The following is a 12,697-nucleotide window of genomic DNA, read 5'->3' on the forward strand; positions in this document are numbered from 1 at the left end:
CAAGGAGGCTAAAGAGCAGGTAGAAGAGCAGGAAGCCAGCGGCGGGGAAGAATTGGGGAAGAACGGCAGACAGGCTATCAGATAAGCACTGGACCGACATTCTCCTTCCACCCTCACCTCTGCCTCAGCTCCAGCTCTTTTCCCATTTGACCCAGAGAATTTAAAGCCTTTTTTTTCCCCCTGGGTGTAAATACGCTACAAGTCCCTAGCAGTTAAAATACCCATGGAAAGAGCACGGGCTTCTGAGTCAGAGGCCGTGGGTTCGAATACTGGCTCCGCCACTTAGCTGTGTGACTTTGGGCAAGTCACTTAACAGCACCTGTATATATATATATATATATATATATATATATATATATATATATATATAATGTTTGTACATATTTATTACTCTATTTATTTATTTATTTATTTATCTTACTTGTACATATCTATTCTATTTATTTTATTTTGTTAGTATGTTTGGTTTTGTTCTCTGTCTCCCCCTTCTAGACTGTGAGCCCGCTGTTGGGTAGGGACTGTCTCTATATGTTGCCGACTTGCACTTCCCAAGTGCTTAGTACTGTGCTCTGCACACAGTAAGCGCTCAATAAATATGATTGATTGATTGACTGATTCTCTGTGCCTCAGTTACCTCAACTGTAAAATGGGGGTTAAGACTGTGAGCCCCACGTGGGACAACCCGATTACCTTGTATCTACCCCAGTGCTTAGAACAGTGCTTGGCACATAGTAAGTGCTTAACGAATGCCAATATTATTATTATTATTATTATTATTATAACGTACTGGGTGCTATATCCTGCATATAGAAACCAAGTTCCTTATGTGAAATTTGGTGGGTTGGGAACAAACATCCCTCAAGATGGGAGTTTGAGTTCTCTGTGCCTCAAAACTTTCTTCCTCTTTGCCCCAGCTTTCCCTCTGAACTTGGGTTAGGGAGGCCCTGTAATATATATCATCCTAGTAGGCTTCTGTGGACAAAAATTCAAGAATCTGGCCTTAGCGGAGCTTGATAAGCACCCTTCCGGTATTTTTCACTTTGGCACGGCCTGAAAACTTCGGAACGAGAGGGGAGAATTCCAGGATTTGAGGCTTCAGAATACACAGTGGCAAACTCATGCATGTTTAGAAGTCCATCCAACATGTGAGCTTTCTGGGAACAGTAGTAAACGTGGATAATAATAATAATAATAATAATAATGGCATTTATTAAGCGCTTACTATGTGCAAAGCATTGTTCTAAGTGCTGGGGAGGTTACAAGGTGATCAGGTTGTCCCACAGGAGGCTCACAGTCTTAATCCCATTTTACAGATGAGGGAACTTCTCTGAGAAGTTAAGTGACTTGCTCAAAGCCACACAGCCAACAATTGGCAGAGCCAGGATTTGAACCCATAACCTCTGACTCCAAAGCCCATGCTCTTTCCACTGAGCCACACTGCTTCTCTAATAATAATGGTGGTATTTGCTAAGTGCTTACTATGTGCCAAGCACTGTTCTAAGCGCTGGGGTAGATACAAGGTAATCAGGTTGTCCCACGTGGGGCCCACAGTCTTCAACCCCAGTAAGTAAGATGAGGGAACTGAGGCACAGAGAAGGGAAGTGACTTGTCCAAGGTCCCACAGCAGACAAGTGGCGGAGTCAGAATTAGATACCAAAATTATTCTACCCCCATCTAGACTGTGAGCCCATTGTTGGGTAAGGATTGTCTCTATTTGATCACCTTGTAACCTCCCCAGCGCTTAGAACAGTGCTTTGCACATAGTAAGCGCTTAATAAAAGCTATTAAAAAAAAAAAACCCACGACCACTGACTCCGAAGCCCGTGCTCTTTCCACGGAGCCACGATGGATGAATTCCTACATAAGCACAAAGGTTTCCCTGACCGTGTGTAAGTTCTTAAGCCATGGGCAACCAGGTGGAAGGCTACGGAGGTCTGAACCAGTCGCCAGGGTTCATGGACCAGCTACTGTTTGATCAAAACTCTACTGCACCACTAATGACCGTATGCTAATAGAGCTATAGACTGGATGGTTACCTGGCAGCCACAGTTCTCTGTCCTTAGGTTGTTTGTTTTTTTAATGGCATTTGTTAAGCTCTCACTGTGTGCCAGGCACTGTACTAAGCGCTGGGGCCGATACAAGCTAATCGAGTTGGTCACAGACCCCCGCCCCTTATGGGGCTCACGGTCTTAATCCCCATTTTACAGATGAAGTAACTGCGGCACAGGGAAGTGAAGTGACCAGCCCGAGGACATACAGCAGACAAGTGGCAGAGTCAGGATTAGAAACCAGGTCCTTCTGACTCTCAGGCCTGTGTTGTATCCACTAGGCCACCCTGCTTCTCAATCAATCAGTCAATCAATCGTATTTATTGAGCGCTTACTGTGTGCAGAGCACTGTACTAAGCGCTTGGGAAGTACAAGTTGGCAACATATAGAGACAGTCCCTACCCAACAGTGGGCTCACAGTCTAAAAGGGGGAGACGGAGAACAAAACCAAACATACTAACAAAATAAAATAAATAGAATAGATATGTACAAGTAAAATAAATAGAGTAATAAATATGTACAAACATATATACATATATCTCAGGTTGAGGAGTGCCTGGCACTCCCAAATGACGGCATCTAGCAGCATGGCTCCATGAGAAGCAGCATGGCTCAGTGGAAAGAGCCCGGGCTTTGGAGTCAGAGGTCATGGGTTCAAATCCCGGCTCCGCCACTTGTCAGCTGTGCGACTTTGGGCAAGTCACTTAACTTCTCTGTGCCTCGGTTACCTCATCTGTAAAATGGAGATTAAGACTGTGAGCCCCACATGGGTCAACCTGATCACCTTGTAACCTCCCCAGCACTTAGAACAGTGCTTTGCACATAGTAAGCGCTTAATAAATGCCCCCAAAAAATCTAGAAGCAGCGTGGCTCAGTGGAAAGAGCACGGGCTTTGGAGTTCGTTCAAGGCCCTACTGAGAGCTCACCTCCTCCAGGAGGCCTTCCCAGACTGAGCCCCTTCCTTCCTCTCCCCCTCGTCCCCCTCTCCATCCCCCCCATCTTACCTACTTCCCTTCCCCACAGTGCCTGTATATATGTATATATGCTTGTACATATTTATTACTCTATTTATTTTACTTGTACATATCTATTCTATTTATTTTATTTTGTTAGTATGTTTGGTTTTCAACGATGGCATTTGTTAAGCGCTTACTATGTGCAAAGCACTGTTCTAAGCGCTGGGGGGGATACAATGTGATCAAGTTGTCCCACGTAGGGCTCACAGTCTTAATCCCCATTTTTACAGATGAGGTAACTGAGGCTCAGAGAAGTTAAGTGACTTGCCCAAGGTCACACAGCAGACTTGTGGCGGAGTCGGGATTTGAACCCACGACCTCTGACTCCAAAGCCCGTGCTCTTCCCACTGAGCCACGCTGCTTCTCTTAAGCAGCTTCTCTTTGGCTTTGGCTTCTCTTAAGTTTGGTTTTGTTCTTTGTCTCCCCCTTTTAGACTGTGAGCCCACTGTTGGGTAGGAACTGTCTCTATATGTTGCCAACTTATACTTCCCAAGGGCTTAGTACAGTGCTCTGCACACAGTAAGTGCTCAATAAATATGATTGATTGATTGACTGAGTCAGAGGTCATGGGTTCAAATCCCAGCTCCGCCACTTGTCAGCTGTGCGACTTTGGGCATGTCACTTAACTTCTCTGGGCCTCAGTTCCTTCATCTGTAAAATGGAGATTAAGACTGTGAGCCCCCCGTGGAACAACCTCACCTTTTAACCTCCCCAGCGCTTAGGAATGAGCTTTGCACATAGTAAGCGCTCAATAAATGCTCTCATCATTATTATTCTTAGAACAGATCCCAGGGGTGTGCATCCAGACAAGACGCACTCAGGATTTTGAGTCTGTAGGACCTTGCGGTAGGTGTGGCTTTTGAAGGCCCCTGGGAAGAAGATCCCTAGGAACTGTGTTCCACTTTAAGAAGGGTCTGGACCAAATCCAATCTTCCCACCTTACCTATCTGTGGATGTCCCTGGGAGAAGAATGAGGGCCCAAGTCGGCTGATGATGTCCCTTAGAATAATAATAATAATAATAATAATGATGGCATTTGTTAAGCGCTTACTATGTGCAAAGCACTGTTCTAAGTGCTGGGGGGATACAAGGTGATCAGGTTGTCCCGCATGGGGCTCACAGTCGTCATCCCCATTTTGCAGATGCGGTAACTGAGGCTCTGATAAGTTAAGTGACTTGCCCAAGGTCACACAGCTGACATGTAGCGGAGCCGGGATTCGAACCCACGACTTCTGACTCCAAAGCCCGGGATCTTTCCACTGAGCCACGCTGCTTCTCAGCCACGCTGCTTCTCAATAATCTTGAGCTTCAGGAAAGAGCTAATGGTTGGCTGCCATTTTTTTTTTTTAAGTGGCATTTATTAAGCGCGTCCCTTTCTCAGCAAAAAATGGCCAGTCACTCTAGATGGGTGAGTACTGGTTGTACAGATAATTATATCAATGGGGCTTTACCTCCTTTTTCAAAGTTTTCCAGAATGGGCATCCCCCCTGCCCCACCTCCTTCCCCTCCCCACAGCACTTGTATATATTTGTACAGATTTATTACTCTATTTATTTTACTTGTACATATTTACTATTCTATTTATTTTGTTAATGATGTGCATATAGCTTTAATTCTATTTGTTCTGACTTCTGACACCCGTCTACATGCTTTGTTTTGTTGTCCGTCTCCCCCTTCTAGACTGCGGGCCCGTTGTTGGGTAGGGACCGTCTCTCCATGTTGCCGACTTGTACTTCCCAAGCACGTAGTCCAGTGCCCTGCACACAGAAAGCGCTCAATAAATACGACTGAATGAGCGAACGAATTCGGTTCCAGCATTTGGTTAGGGGAAGGGTGGGACTGTGTCCTGGGAACTTCAGTTCAGCCAGGAGCTTCTTGGAAGGCTATCCGAATTGAGGCCTAGGAGCTCCACTGTTTGTAAACAGGTGGGAAAAACAGGTTTGAAGAGCGGGCGAGAGAGGCTGAGCAGGACAGAAACAAACTGTTTGGCCTCCACCTCTCAGGAAACCTCTTCACCACAAATGGGCTGAGAGAAGGGCACTCTTCCAGGAGGTGCTTCTATTTATAATGATGGCATTTTTATTAAGCGCTTACTATGTGCAAAGCACTGTTCTAAGCGCTGGGGAGGTTACAAGGTGATCAGGTTGTCCCACGTGGGGCTCACAGTCTTCATCCCCATTTTACAGATGAGGGAACTGAGGCACAGAGAAGTGAAGTGACTTGCCCAGAGTCACACAGCTGACAATTGGCAGAGCCGGGGTTTGAACCCATGACTTCTGACTCCAAAGCCCGGGCTCTTTCCTCCTTACCTCTTTCCATCTTACCTCCTTCCCTTCCCCATAGCACCTGTATATATGTATATATGGTTGTACATATTTATTACTCTATTTATTTATTTATTTATTTATTTATTTTACTTGTACATTTCTATCCTATTTTATTTTGTTGGTATGTTTGGTTCTGTTCTCTGTCTCCCCCTTTTAGACTGTGAGCCCACTGTTGGGTAGGGACTGTCTCTATGTGTTGCCAATCTGTACTTCCCAAGCGCTTAGTACAGTGCTCTGCACATAGTAAGCGCTCAATAAATACGATTGATTGATTGATTGATTGATTTCCATTGAGCCACGCTGCTTCTATTTAGGGAAAGAGCTCCTGGGACTGGGAAAAATGGCCATCCACACACACGCAAGGTGGCCAGAACCCATCCTCATCATCATCAATCGTATTTATTGAGTGCTTACTGTGTGCAGAGCACTGGACTAAGCGCTTGGGAAGTACAAATTGGCAACATATAGAGACAGTCCCTACCCAACAGTGGGCTCAGCGACTATAGAAGCAGCGTGGCTTAGTAGAAAGACTAGGGGCCTAGATGTCAGAGGACGTGGGTTCTGTCTCGCCCGGCTCTGCCACTTGTCTGCTGTGTGACCTTGGGCAAGACACTTAACTTCTCTGGGCCTCAGTTACCTCATCTGTCAAATGGGAATTAAGACGGTGAGCCCCATGTGGGGCAACCTGATTACCCTGTATCCACCCCAGTGCTCAGAGCACTGCTTGGCACAGAGTAAGCACTTAACAAATACCATAATCATTATTATAAATAGAAGTCGTTATTCTGATGACTTGACACCTGTCCACGTGTTTTGTTTTGTTGTCTGTCTCCCCCTTCTAGACTGTGAGCCCACTGTTGGGTAGGGACCATCTCTATATGTTGCCAACTTGTACTTCCCAAGCGCTTAGTACAGTGCTCTGCACACAGTAAGCGCTCAATAAATACGATTGAATGAATGAATGAATGAAAGGGAAGTGATGTGCTGTGGGAGCTCTAATAATAATAATAATAATGGCATTTGTTAAGTGCTTATTATGTGCAGAGCACTGTTCTAAGCGCTGGGGGGCATACAAGGTGATCAAGTTGTCCCACGTGGGGCTCACAGTCCTAATCCCCATTTTACAGATGAGGGAACTGAGGCTCAGAGAAGTTAAGTGACTTGCCCAAGGTCACACAGCAGACATGTGGCGGAGCCGGGATTCGAACCCATGACCTCTGACTCCAAAGCCCGCGCTCTTTCCACTGAGCCACGCTGGGGGTGTTCTGGAGAAGAGGTAAAAAAGAAGGAACTCCTCTCTTACTGGGTGTGGGTTCAATCAGTTGGAGCCCATTGTGGGCGAGGATTGCCTCTGTTGCAGAAGCAGCGTGGCTTAGTGGAAAGAGCACCGGCTTGAGAGTCAGGGGATGTGGGTTCTAATCCCGGCTCTGCCACTTCATCATCATCATCATCAATTGTATTTATTGAGCGCTTACTATGTGCAGAGCACTGTACTAAGCGCTTGGGAAGTACAAATTGGCAACATATAGAGACAGTCCCTACCCAACAGTGGGCTCACAGTCTAAAAGGGGGAGACAGAGAACAAAACCCAACATACTAACAAAATCAAATAAATAGAATAGATATGTACAAGTAAAATAAATAAATAAATAAATAGAGTAATAAATATGTACAAACATATATACATATATACAGGTGCTGTGGGGAAGGGAAGGATCAGCTGTGTGACTTTGGGCAAGTCACAACTTCTCTGTGCCTCAGTCTCCTCGTCTGGAAAATGGGGATTACGACTGCGAGCTCCACGTGGGCCAACCTGATTACTAGCGCTTAGAACAGTGCTTGGCACATAGGAAACGCTGAACAAATACCAAAATTATTATCATTACTTCCCAAGCGCGTAGTTCAGTGCTCTGCACACAGTAAGCGCTCAGTCAATACGACTGAATGAATGAATAAATGAATGGAGGGAAATGAGGAAGAGGTGGAGGAAAATGCCTTCATTATTAACCCCTTAATCAACACATCATCAGAAAGCAGCTGCTAGAATAATAATAATGATGGTATTTGGGTATTTAGAAGGGTAGGGTATTCAGGGAAAGGAATGGATGAGTTCCCTCATCTGTGAGCCCCCCATGGGACAGCCTGATCACCTTGTAACCTCCCCAGCACTTAGCACAGTGCTTTGCACATAGTAAGCACTTAATAAATTACATTATTATTGTTATTGTTATTAAGGGAGGGATATTGTTTCTGGAGGAAAGGAGAGACTTCATTTTACTTCATTTTCATTTCATTTTACTCTATTTATTTATTTATTTATTTATTTTACTTGTACATATCTAGTCTATTTATTTTATTTTGTTAGTATGTTTGGTTTTGTTCTCCGTCTCCCCCTTTTAGACTGTGAGCCCAATGTTGGGTAGGGACTGTCTCTAGATGTTGCCAACTTGTACTTCCCAAGCACTTAGTACAGTGCTCTGCACACAGTAAGCGCTCAATAAATACGACTGACTGATTGATTGATTGATTTCAGCTTCACTGCCGGATCTTAGGAGTGGAGCGCTTTTGCCTTAGGCAAATCACTTCACTTCTCTGAGCCTCAGTTACCTCATCTGGAAAATGAGGATTAAGACTGTGAGCCCCACGTGGGACGACTTAATCACCTTGTATCCCCCCCAAGCGCTTAGAACAGTGCTCTGCACATAGTAAGCGCTTAACAAATGCCATTATTATTATTATTTTGCCCAAAGCCACCCAGCTCCCCCCTCCAAACCATCATCAATCGTATTTATTGAGCGCTTACTATGTGCAGAGCACTGTACTAAGCGCTTGGGAAGTACAAATTGGCAACATATCATCATCATCATCATCAATCGTATTTATTGAGCGCTTACTATGTGCAGAGCACTGTACTAAGCGCTTGGGAAGTACAAATTGGCAACATATAGAGACAGTCCCTACCCAACAGTGGGCTCAACATATCCAAACCAGTAGGCTAAAATCCTCTTCTCCTCCACGCACCCCACATACCACCACACTCCTTCAATCGCCCCGTCCAGGCACATACCAACCCACACTCTCCATCTCTCCAACAAACCCCGGGAGTCAAACTCACACGCTTTCGGAGAGACACTAGCAAGAACACGCTCCTCCCCGTGTCTTCCTCTCCGTCCACAAAGACGTAATTATACCCCTCGGGTGGCCCAGAGGACCCTCTCCCTCGCTCAGATGCCAGTTGGCCTTTTACAGCCCTGCTCATCAAGTTCCCAAGCGCACACAGACTGATGTACACGGACTCTGCACACCTTCTGAGCTCACAGGTGTACACACTCTCCTGGGGAGAAGGGCTAGTCGGAGGGCCGGGGGATGGCCGGATTGGGCGAGGAGATGCCCCAATTTGACCTCGGGCTGGCACCATCCTAAAGCCGGATCCAGTAATAGCTTGCTCTATTTATTTATTTTATTTGTACACATATCTATTCTATTTATTTTATTTTGTGAGTATGTTTGGTTTTGTTCTCTGCCTCCCCCTTCTAGACTGTGGGCCCACTGTTGGGTAGGGACCGTCTTAGATGTTGCCAACTTGGACTTCCCAAGCGCTTAGTACAGTGCTCTGCACACAGTAAGCTCTCGCGAGAACTTGGGGCGTTTGTACGTATTTATTACTCTGTTTTATTTGTACGTATTTGTTCTATTTATTTTATTTGGTGAATATGTTTTGTTCTCTGTCTCCCCCTTCTAGACTGTGGGCCCACTGTTGGGTAGGGACCGTCTCTAGATGTGGCCAACTTGGACTTCCCAAGCGCTTAGTACAGTGCTCTGCACACAGTAAGCTCTCGCGAGAACTTGGGGCGTTTGTACGTATTTATTACTCTATCTTATTTGTACGTATTTGTTCTATTTATTTTATTTGGTGAATATGTTTTGTTCTCTGTCTCCCCTTTCTAGACTGTGGGCCCACTGTTGGGTAGGGACCATCTTAGATGTTGCCAACTTGGACTTCCCAAGTGCTTAGTACAGTGCTCTGCACACAGTAAGCTCTCGCGAGAATTTGGGGCTTTTGTACGTATTTATTACTCTATTTTATTTGTACATATTTGTTCTATTTATTTTATTTGGTGACTATGTTTCATTTTGTTCTCTGTCTCCCCCTTCTAGACTGTGGGCCCGCTGTTGGGTAGGGACCATCTCTAGATGTTGCCAACTTGAACTTCCCAAGCGCTTAGTACAGTGCTCTGCACACAGTAAGCTCTCGCGAGAACTTGGGGCGTTTGTACGTATTTACTACTCTGTTTATTTTATTTGTACGTATTTGTTCTATTTATTTTATTTGGTGAAAATGTTTTGTTTTGTTCTCTGCCTCCCCCTTCTAGGCTGTGGGCCCGCTGTTGGGTAGGGACCGTCTCTAGATGTTGCCAACTTGGACTTCCCAAGCGCTTAGTACATTGCTCTGTACACAGTAAGCTCTCGCGAGAATTTGGGCCTTTTGTACGTATTTATTACTCTATTTTATTTGTACATATTTGTTCTATTTATTTTATTTGGTGACTGTTTCGTTTTGTTCTCTGTCTCCCCCTTCTAGACTGTGGGCCCATTGTTGGGTAGGGACCATCTCTAGATGTTGCCAACTTGGACTTCCCAAGCGCTTAGTACAGTGCTCTGCACATAGTAAGCTCTCGCGAGAACTTGGGGCGTTTGTATGTATTTATTACTCTATTTTATTTGTACATATTTGTTCTATTTATTTTATTTGGTGAATATGTTTTGTTCTCTGTCTCCCCCTTCTAGACTGTGGGCCCACTGTTGGGTAGGGACCGTCTCTAGATGTTGCCAACTTGGACTTCCCAAGCGCTTAGTACAGTGCTCTGCACACAGTAAGCTCCCGCGAGAACTTGGGGCGTTTGTACGTATTTATTACTGTATTTATTTTATTTGTACATATTTGTTCTATTTATTTTATTTTGTGAATATGTTTTGTTTTGTTCTCTGTCTCCCCCCTCTAGACTGTGAGCCCACTGTTGGGTAGGGACCGTCTCTAGATGTCACCAACTTGGACTTCCCAAGCGCTTAGTACAGTGCTCTGCACTCAGTAAGCTCTCGCGAGAACTTGGGGCGTTTGTACGTATTTATTACTCTATTTTATTTGTACATATTTGTTCTATTTATTTTATTTGGTGAATATGTTTTGTTCTCTGTCTCCCCCTTCTAGACTGTTGGTCCACTGTTGGGTAGGGACTGTCTCTAGATGTGGCCAACTTGGACTTCCCAAGCGCTTAGTACAGTGCTCTGCACACAGTAAGCTCTCGCGAGAACTTGGGGCGTTTGTACGTATTTATTACTCTATTTTATTTGTACATATTTGTTCTATTTATTTTATTTGGTGAGTATGTTTTGTTCTCTGTCTCCCCCTTCTAGACTGTGGGCCCGCTGTTGGGTAGGGACCGTCTCTAGATGTTGCCAACTTGGACTTCCCAAGCGCTTAGTACAGTGCTCTGCACACAGTAAGCTCTCGTGAGAACTTGGGGCGTTTGTATGTATTTATTACTCTATTTATTTTATTTGTACGTATTTGTTCTATTTATTTTATTTTGTGAATATGTTTTGTTTTGTTCTCTGTCTCCCCCTTCTAGTCTGTGGGCCCGCTGTTGGGTAGGGACCGTCTCTATATGTTGCCAACTTGTACTCCCCAAGCGCTTAGTACAGTGCTCTGCACACAGTCAGTGCTCAATAAATCCGATTGATTGATTGATCCAGCCCGCCAAGACCCCGTCTGGTCCTTCGCCCCCCCACCCCTGGCCCGTTGGGGGTCCAAAACTGACCCTCCGGGGCGTGTTTGTTGGTGTCCACAGGACTTTCGTTGCACCCCCTGAGCCTGGTTCATTTGCATTTTTAGTTTTTGTTTTAAAATAACGCCCACCCCACCGTGACTACAAGCAGGACAGATAATAATAATAATGGTATTTGTTAAGCGTTTACTATTTACTATTCTATTTATTTTATTTTGTTAGTATGTTTTGTTTTGTTGTCCGTCTCCCCCTTCTAGACTGTGAGCCCGCTGTTGGGTAGGGGCCGTCTCTGTATGTTGCCAACTTGTAATAATAATAATAATAATAATAATAATAATGATGATGGCGTTTGTTAAGCGCTTACTATGTGCAAAGCACTGTTCTAAGCGCTGGGGAGGATACAAGGTGATCAGGTTGTCCCACATGGGGCTCACAGTCTTAATCCCCATTTGACAGATGAGGTAACTGAGGCACAGAGTTTATTTTGTTAGTGTGTTTGGTTTTGTTCTCTGTCTCCCCCTTTTAGACTGTGAGCCCACTGTTGGGTAGGGACTGTCTCTATATGTTGCCAACTTGTACTTCCCAAGCGCTTAGTCCAGTGCTCTGCACACAGTCAGCGCTCAATAAATCCGATTGATTGATTGATTGAAGTGACTTACACACAGCCGACAAGTGGCGGAGGCGGCATTTGAACCCATGACCTCCGACTCCCAAGCCCGGGCTCTTTCCATTGAGCCACGCTGCTTCTCTCTTGTACTTCCCAAGCGCTTAGTACGGTGCCCTGCACACAGTGAGCGCTCAATAAATACGGTTGAACGAATGAATGAATATGCAAGGCACCGTTCTAAGCGCTGGGGCCGAAGAGAGGTGCGTGTGTGTGTGTGTGTGTGTGTGTGTGTGTGTGTCTGTGTGCAATGGTGGCGGCGATCAAGTAGCAAGTGAGGGTCTGTTGGAGATTGGAGCGGATTCGAGTTTGGGCAGCGCCTCCCCCGCTCCCCCTTCTAGGATATAAACTGCACGCAACAACTTTAGAAGATTGCTTTTTTTCGGGTAGTTCCTTCCCCTGCCTTGAATTTATTTTTTATTTACGCCCAAGGCCGGACAACACGAAGCTCCGGACTATGTGGAGGACTCCCGGGGAGTGGGTAATAATAATAATAATTATTATTATGGCATTTATTAAGCGCTTACTATGTGCAAAGCACTGTTCTAAGCGCTGGGGAGGTTACAAGGTAATCCAGCTCACAGTCTTAATCCCCATTTTCCAGGTGAGGTACCTGAGGCCCAGAGAAGTGAAGTGACTTGCCCAAAGTCACACAGCTGACAATTGGCAGAGCGGGGATTTGAACCCATGACCTCTGACTCCAAAGCCCACCCCGGATCGTGGGAGGATTGGGGGGATATGGGGGTCTCCCTGGGGTCATCCTTAGTGGGGTCCTACCTCTGGCCTGGACTGCCCCCCCTCCACACATTCGCACCCACCTCCACACATTTCTAGACTGGGAGCCCACTGTTGGGTA

This window comes from Tachyglossus aculeatus, chromosome 1 (genome assembly GCF_015852505.1).
Source record: "Tachyglossus aculeatus isolate mTacAcu1 chromosome 1, mTacAcu1.pri, whole genome shotgun sequence".
Classification (NCBI taxonomy): domain Eukaryota; kingdom Metazoa; phylum Chordata; class Mammalia; order Monotremata; family Tachyglossidae; genus Tachyglossus; species Tachyglossus aculeatus.